Genomic DNA, 8,442 nt, shown 5'->3' with positions numbered 1-8,442 from the left:
AATGTCTCTCCTGTCAGATCCATTTATGGCATTTGCATTTTTGCTAGAACTAAACCTATCAATACTACATAGAAGTTGCTCCAGAGGACAGTTCAGTTTGGAATAGAAGCATTTGGTGGCTACTGCCTTCAGGCTCTCTCTGAGATTGCTGTTTGGGAGGTAGAGGCAGTTAGATTTACGGTAGCTAATGTAAATCTGGAAAAGGCAGGTCTCAAATCATTTAGAGCCACAGTCATAGAGAATCCTAGTCAGAGACCTTGTTTCCAGAAATTTAACTCACCCTTGTCCCATGTAGTTGATTTTTTTTTTTTTAGTGACTCCCCGTCCCTCTTCCCCATCTCCAAAAAAAAAAAAAAAAAAAAAAAAGAAAAGAAAAAAAAGAAAAGTTCAATATTTCAACTTTGAAAAGACTAAGTGCCTTCAGGTTCTCAGTGGGTCCAGTAGAAGGTAAGCACCTTGAGGATGTGCAATTTCCGCCTTGTTCATTTGTAAAGCACTTGTCAGACATTCGGGGTCCCACATATACTTGTTAAATAACAGTCTTACTTTCATGTGTGAACTGACAACCAGATGACAGCAACAAGAAGGGAAAAGAGGCAAATCAGATTTTAAACATCTTGCAAGCTTTTTCCAAACCGGCCCTAAATCAGACTAGCAAAGGGGAAGAAAAGCGACCACGAAGGGACTCGAACCCTCAATCTTCTGATCCGGAATCAGACGCCTTATCCATTAGGCCACGCGGCCAATAGCTGGGAGGTTTTTATCCGGTAAAGAATAAAATGTATATAGATAGAGGGGGAAGGGGCTTTTCTACCGTTAATTCTGATGATCCAGCTAAATAGTTCCTTGTTTAAGATTAAATTCACAAACAGTTAAAACTATTTACAACACCGTCTAAAATTTGTGAAAACTCATACATAGATGTCAGGATCTGTTAGTTGTTCATCAATGTGGGCCCTGTCGAATTCTTTAATGACTTCACTAGGTGGGGTAGAGAGGAAGACTTTGAATCGGTAGCTGATGCTGCGTCTCGTACAGAAAACAGCAAAGAGAACGCAGAGGGCAGGAATCTGAAAGAAAGATGGCGATGCTGAAGGAAGGGCAGTGATGGCCTGGAATCTTCACAGAAGGTGCTCCTGGAAGTGCAAGGTTGGCTTAAGCCCAGTAAAAAATAGTTTATTCAGTTCATATATAGTGTGAGTTTAAAAAGAATAGAGTAAATGGATGCTGTCAGGGAACTCGATGACTTCCGTTCTTGACTTGGATACTTCCCAAGTTTGACTTGTTCTTGACAAGGAGATGTCCACTGGTTCATTTATAGAGTTAATCCACAGAGCAATAGTGTTTTTTGAAAGAACCACGGTTACCAAAAGTGTGGGTGGAATAAGAAAGGTGTAGAAGAAATTCTATCCAGTCCTAGAAGTAAAGCAATAACACCCATCTATCCATTTACTCAATTTTGTTTCCTTGAAAACAGCGAGTTATTTGAAACAAAACCAAATCAAAGCAAAATTTCTCCCCTCCTGCATCTTGCACTCTTTCACAAAAAGATTTTTCCTACCAAGATTTCTCATTTCTCCCACTGTTTTCTCCTGCAGTATCTTCTTTTGAGGTTAATGCAGAACAAATTATTGCCAAACTTGTCAGTCAACATGTTTGGAGTGCCTACAGTAGACTTTGACATCTAGCTCAGGGCTGGAATCTAGGGACACTGAGGAGGGAGAGACTACTGGGGTGGCTGGAGGGTGTCCCAGAATGAGCACAATATTTCTAGTAATAACAAGTGTGCTTCCTTGTCATTACAACATAGGATTATATAAACTGATGCAGAGCACAAAAAGCAACAAAAATATCTCAATTTATTTTAGGAAGGTAGTGAAGAGGAGGAAAAAAATTTCCTCCACCCTCTTAAGGTCTTCGGCTGTGTCTGCAAATTAAAATGACAAAGACAAATTAACAAGAACAAAGCATACCAATTCATTTAATATAAATTTTCCACAACATAGGAGACTTCAAAAGGAAATGAAGACCCTAAGAAACAGTTAAAAACCTGAGGATTTTTATTCTGGGTCCGAGGAAGAATATTCTCTCTCTTTCCTTCCCCTTCTCTCTTTTGACTGCTTAACAGATTTTTCCTTCCCCCATTCATATTTAGAAATCAAAAGATTTGCACTGCCATAAAAGTAAATTTAGAATTAAAACCCTTAGACTTTACATTTCAGAGAGGGAAAAAGGAAATGAAAAGAAAATTTCTCCATGATAACTTTTACATCTATAGCTATCTCTCGATCTAATCTCAGCTTGGTAAATCACGTGACTGCAAATGTTACTGCATCATTGTTGCCCACACCCTTCAGTTCTTAGATAGCCAAGGAAATGTGGTTTTCCACTGAAATAGAAACCTATGTTTTCGAATCTGGGAGCTTTCCTTTGAAGGGGTAGGGATTGGGGGTGGGGTGCAGATATAAAGCTCAACAAACTACAGACCTGCTGCTTTCATTTCTGTTAAGGACCATATTGTAGAAATGAAACCATTTTGACACAAAACTTTAAGAAAAAACATGCTAGAATTTGTGATTTTATTAATAATCCATTGACCAAGAGTGAAATACAGACCGAAGAACTCTTAATATCCTCTAGCAAACAAATTTAGAAATCTGAAGGTGGACTATGGATGTTAGCTGGGAATGAATTTTGCATAACAATGAAGTTGCACTTTTTGGAAACAGGTGGTTATGTTCCAGAGGAGATAATGTTAAATGTTTGAAGCCTAAACTCTCCAGTGGGTTCTCTTGGATTTTTATTTTGGCATTTATACCATTTGCAAATTAAAATTGGTCTCCCCTAAAATAAAATAGATAAACAGCAAGGTCCTACTGTATAGCACAGGGAACTATATTCAATACCTTGTATGGCCTATATTGAAAAAGAATATAAAAAGGAATATGTAAATATATGTATAACTGAATCACTATGCTGTACATTAGAAATTTCCTTCCACATTAGTCAAGCTGTGTGTGTGTGTGCGTGTCCTGAGTGCACTCTCTACCTTTTCTCTGTTTAAATCCATCAGGTATCTAAATTCTGTTTATCCAGTTTCTTTCTTCGGTTCCAGTAGGTCCTTTCCTTCACATCTCTAAAGCCTCTGCTAATTCAGGCCTTAAGCATTATTCTGTTCAACAGTGTGGGAACCACCTCTTATGCTTTCTTTTCTAGCAAGCAAGCAAGCACAGTCAGTGGTTCCCACTGCTGCCCCAGGCACCAAGGCCTAAGCAGACAGCATCCTTCTTCAACACTCAACACTACCGCTGACAACCACACCGATAGGCTTCCCTACTGCACCTTGGAAAGACACCTGTATATGGTTACAGATCTCCCAACTGCAGGGGAGGAAAAATAACTTTCCCTCTACCTTCTAAGATCTCAGCTGAGCTCCTGTAACAAAAGACAGATGGAGAGAAGAGAAAACATGTTTATTAACATGTATAGCTCATATACACGTGGGAGACACCCAGGGAAATTAACAACTCTCAAAGAATTGACTTAGAATGCAGGTTTAACTATGATTTTCAGCAAAAAAACAAAGAAGGATGTGGGAAGTTTGCCAAGAAATGCATGGTAAAGGAGAGTAAGGTTTGTTATGAGATTTAAGTCAGCGCCTTCTCCATTGATGAGATTCTCTTATGATTTAACGTCTACAGGTGTTGTGATATTTGGTCCCAGGAACCATCGGCATAATCTGGAGACCTGTTAGAACTGGAAATTCTCCCCTTCCACCCCAGACCCACTGAATCATTTCTGGAGATGATGTCCCCAATTTATATTTTAACAGGCCATCCAGATGATTCTGGTGCACCTAAAGTTTGTGAATGTCTGGACCAGCAGGACCAAAGCCTTCGGCTCTCTCACCTTAGAGCAAGGGGTCTTTTTTCTCTCCCACCCAGAGAAAGCGCAGGAGCCACAGGAATCTGGGACACGTATACTGTTCTGCCCATCCAAATCCCGAGTCTCTTGAAGGGCTTGATTCCACAGCACTCTTCCTCCCACCTTTCTGCTTCCTGCTCCCTGGTCCTCTCTCTTCCCTCCTTGTCTTTCTCCTTCTCCTGTGTTCATTTTTCCGGGATCTTAGTTCCTTTCAGTTTCTGTCCCTAGATTTTTAAGCAGGCCCAGTGGTTCCAAACTGGTCTGTTCATCAGCTTCAACTGAGAGAGATTTAAATAACATAATTTCCGAGCCAGAGATTCTGTGAGCACTCAGCGTCTAGGGGGTGGGGCCCGGGAATCTGTACTTTATTAAGCTCCCCCAGGTGATTTTCCAACTTTAGGGATCCCCGCAGTGTTGTCTAAAAATCACTTATATGTCCCTTTAATCTCTGGGTCCCAAGGGTCGCCTGTGGCCCATGCCTTGTATACCCCGTTTCCCCTTGTCTATCCGACACCCCGTCTATCCTGCCCCACGTGCAGGTCCCCTAGCTCTCCGCAGGGTCCTCTCGTGAGGAGGACCAGGCTCGGAGTTGGTGAGGAACCGAAGGGGAGAGATGGTGATTTCAGGTCTCCAAGAATTCCTCAGGGGTGAGAGAGAATCAGAAGAAAACTTAGATGGATAAGGATGTGGGATTTGCTCTACATACTATTTTCTAGGTTGACCGTCGTGCCCTGAGTCGGCGGGAACTGCGGGAAGCTCCTGATGGTTGCGCCTAGAAGGGGAAGGGGTCTGACGACTGCAGGCGCACGGAGGTTTAAACAATTAAATTGTTTTGCAGATCAAGTCTACCTCTTAAAATGCCTTCCTTCAGTGTACTTTCCAGTCCCTAGAGGATTCGGCCCGAAAGGGGGCGCTATAAAGGCTGCTCGGTCATTTTCTACTCCTCTTTTCCGGGTGCGCGTGTCGGTGGTGCTCACGATCCGAGGCCCAGAGCCCTAGGGAGGCCGCCGCTGTGCGGGTTCTCGTCCTGGAGGCTGGACGCGTGAACCTGCCCGAGTGGGGACTGCGACCGACGCGGGCCGATCTGCAATTCCCCTCCAGTCTTCTGTCCTACCGGGACCCAACCCCCCATGGCACCTTTTACGGCTTTCTTCTTTTTATCCTCCTGCATTATACTCTCGGTTTTTTGGCAACTTTTTAAGCAGTGGTCTTATCCCCGACCTCTTTCTGGGGGCGGCCAGGTGGAACTGTCCCCCTTCAACACCCACAGGTGGCGATCAAGCTGGCGTCAGAGAGGGAGACCCGTACTGGGAGACCTCAGGCTTAGACGGGGACTTTCAGTATAATATTTAGTTTTCCTTCTCCCAACCTAGCCACGAGAGAGTATTGCGTACAGAAAGAGTTCTTTTGTTAATGAGGGAACTATAGTGACAGGTCATAGGAATATTTCTGAGCCTTCTACATCAGGAGGGGGTGTAGCTCAGTGGTAGAGCGCGTGCTTAGCATGCACGAGGCCCCGGGTTCAATCCCCGGCACCTCCACTTTTAAAAAAGTTCCTTTTCCTTTTTGAATCATTCCTGGCTTCTTCATCATTTGCTGAAAGTCCGCCTCCCGCTTCTTTTCTGGTTCTTTCGTTCTCTTTCAGTTCTTCTCTGCCTTTTTGGGTCTCCTTCCTCCCCTTCAGTACGTACTGTGCACCTACATTAACCAGACCTTCTCAGGAGATAACATTCCTTCTTAACCTTGTAAGGGGTCGGGATGACCCACTACTCACTTTGTACCTACAGATCTGGAGTGTGTAAAACTGTCAATACATCATTTGACTTGTTTGTCAATGATGTAGGTGTCTCAAAAACTTATATAACTGTACTTTGACCTCTAATGAATGAAACAGTCCTCAGAGATTTCTGAAATACTGTCTCCCAGGTTGTAATCCTGGTTATAACCCAGCTTCTTGTTGACTCAAATAATATTTTCCATTTCTTTCTTAGATTGACCATTGGTTAATTTTTTGTCACCATATGTTAAGGAGTATGAAGTAATTGTGGTAAAGTGGGGGAAACTTAGCAAGGCTTGTTTTTTAAGGGTCTTCTTTCTTTTTGGCATCCTTTTGTTTTTGGAGATAAGGATGCTTCCTTTCCTGCATTCGGAGGGTACCTCTCATAGGTCACCTTTTTTTTTTTTTTAACTTTTTTTTTTTTATTGAGTTATAGTTATTTTACAATGTTGTGTCAAATTCCAGTGTAGAGCACAATTTTTAGTTATGCATGAACATACATATATTCATTGTCACATTTTTTTTCGCTGTGAGCTACCACAAGATCTTCTATATATTTCCCTCTGCTATACAGTATAATCTTGTTTATCTATTCTACATATGCCTGTCAGTATCTACAAATTTTGAACTCCCAGTCTATCCCTTCCCACCCCTCTCCCCCTTGGCAACCACAAGTTTGTATTCTATGTCTATGAGTCTGTTTCTGTTTTGTATTTATATATATATATATATTTTAAGATTCCACATATGAGCGATCTCATTTGGTATTTTTCGTTCTCTTTCTAGCTTACTTCACTTAGAATGACATTCTCCAGGAACATCCATGTTGCTGCAAATGGCGTTATGTTGTTGTCTTTACAGCTGAATAGTATTCCATTGTATAAATATACCACATCTTCTTTATCCAGTCATCTGTCTATGGACATTTAGGCTGTTTCCATGTATTGGCTATTGTAAATAATGCTGCTATGAACACTGGGGTGCAAGTGTCTTTTTGAAGTAGGATTCCTTCTGGATACATGCCCAGAAGCGGGATTCCTGGGTCATATGGTAAGTCTATTCCTAGTCTTTTGAGGAATCTCCATACTGTTTTCCACAGTGGCTACACCAAACTGCATTCCCACCAGCAGTGTAGGAGGGTTCCCTTTTCTCCACAGCCTCTCCAGCATTTGTCATTTGTGGACTTTTGAATGATGGCCATTCTGACTGGTGTGAGGTGATACCTCATTGTAGTTTTGATTTGCATTTCTCTGATGATTAGTGATATTGAGCATTTTTTCATGTGCCTGTTGATCATTTGTATTTCTTCTTTGGACAACTTCTTGTTTAGGTCTTCTGCCCATTTTTGGATTGGGTTGTTTATTTTTTTCTTACTGAGTCGTATGAGCTGCTTATATATTCTGGAGATCAAGCCTTTGTCGGTTTCACTTGCAAAAATTTTCTCCCATTCCGTAGGTTTTCTTCTTGTTTTACTTCTGGTTTCTTTTGCTGTGCAGAAGCTTGTAAGTTTAATTAGGTCCCATTTGTTTATTCTTGCTTTTATTTCTCTTGCTTGGGTAGACTACCCTAGGAGAACATTTTTGAGATGTATGTCAGATAATGTTTGCCTGTATTTTCTTCTAGGAGGTTTATTGTCTTTTGTCTTATGTTTAAGTCTTTGATCCATTGTGAGTTTATTTTTGTGTATAGTATAAGGGAGTGTTCTAGCTTCATTGCCTTATGTGCTGCTGTCCAGTTTTCCCAACACCATTTGCTGGAGAGACTGTCTTTATTCCATTATATATTCTTGCCTCCTTTGTCGAAGATTAGTTGACCAAAAGTTTGTGGGTTCATTTCTAGGCTCTCTATTCTGTTCCATTGGTCCATATGTCTGTTTTTGTACCAATACCGTACTGTTCTGATTCATAGGTCACCTTTTATAACTCGTTTCAGGGAAGAAAGGTAATGAAGGGAGATCAGAGTGACATTTCTGATTCTGCTGTTGTCTCAGATACCTTCAGCTTAAAATGTTCAATATGCCAAAGTATGAACAAAGTCATATTTGAGGGTAGCATGTCCTGAACTCTGTTGGTAACAAAGTAGAGTCTGTCAAAGGAAGAACCAATCTAAACTTTATAGACGTCTCTAGCAATGACATATGTTAAGAGTATATGAAGATTTTGTGGCATAGGTCATATTATCTTAGTGTTACCTGAAAACTGGGTTCACCTCTTGGTGGGTATTGAGACAAAAGACACAACCAATTCAAAGAGGCTGAGAAGGAAGGATTTATTACTTGCAGCAAGTAAGGAGAACACTGGGAATATTCCTCAAAGCTGTGTCTCCCCGAACAGCAAAATCAGGGAAAATTTAAATTAAGGGTGCATGTATGTTCATGAAAGGGCTTGAACAAAAGAGAATTCAGCATAGAACTGGGGCAAAGATTGACAGAGTCCAGGCTCTAGTTGACTGAAATCACAAGGGTTCAGAAAAGGCCAACATCACCATCCTTAGGTTCCAGTTAGTTTGGTGGTTGAGCAGTGGAAGGTGTTTGTTTCCTGCACAACAGCTCAAGAATGTGCTTCAGGCTAATCTTGTCTTTGAAACAGAAATGGGAGTCTGTACCACTGATGTATGGTCTCTGATATGGTTAAGTTATTTCCCTGGCCTGGTAATAGCTCTTTGTTCTTATATTCTTTTGTTCCCTTAAAACCATTAACTACAGAGACTTTCTTCTGCAAGGGCAAACATTGCAGTCAGGC

At 41.4% G+C, this 8,442-nt stretch overlaps 2 non-coding genes across 2 annotated transcripts; one reads left to right on the top strand and one right to left on the bottom strand.

The window, feature by feature from the left end:
* Positions 1-671: 671 nt before the first annotated feature.
* Positions 672-744, bottom strand: TRNAR-CCG (transfer RNA arginine (anticodon CCG)). The gene has a single exon. It is a non-coding gene; the product is annotated as a tRNA-Arg (tRNA).
* A 4,649-nt stretch (positions 745-5,393) lies between these two features.
* TRNAA-AGC (transfer RNA alanine (anticodon AGC)) lies at positions 5,394-5,465 on the top strand. Its single transcript has one exon. It is a non-coding gene; the product is annotated as a tRNA-Ala (tRNA).
* The last annotated feature ends 2,977 nt before the right edge of the window (positions 5,466-8,442 follow it).

Source organism: Camelus bactrianus, chromosome 20 (genome assembly GCF_048773025.1).
Source record: "Camelus bactrianus isolate YW-2024 breed Bactrian camel chromosome 20, ASM4877302v1, whole genome shotgun sequence".
NCBI lineage: Eukaryota > Metazoa > Chordata > Mammalia > Artiodactyla > Camelidae > Camelus > Camelus bactrianus.
This window is presented reverse-complemented; position numbering and strand designations above follow the sequence as displayed.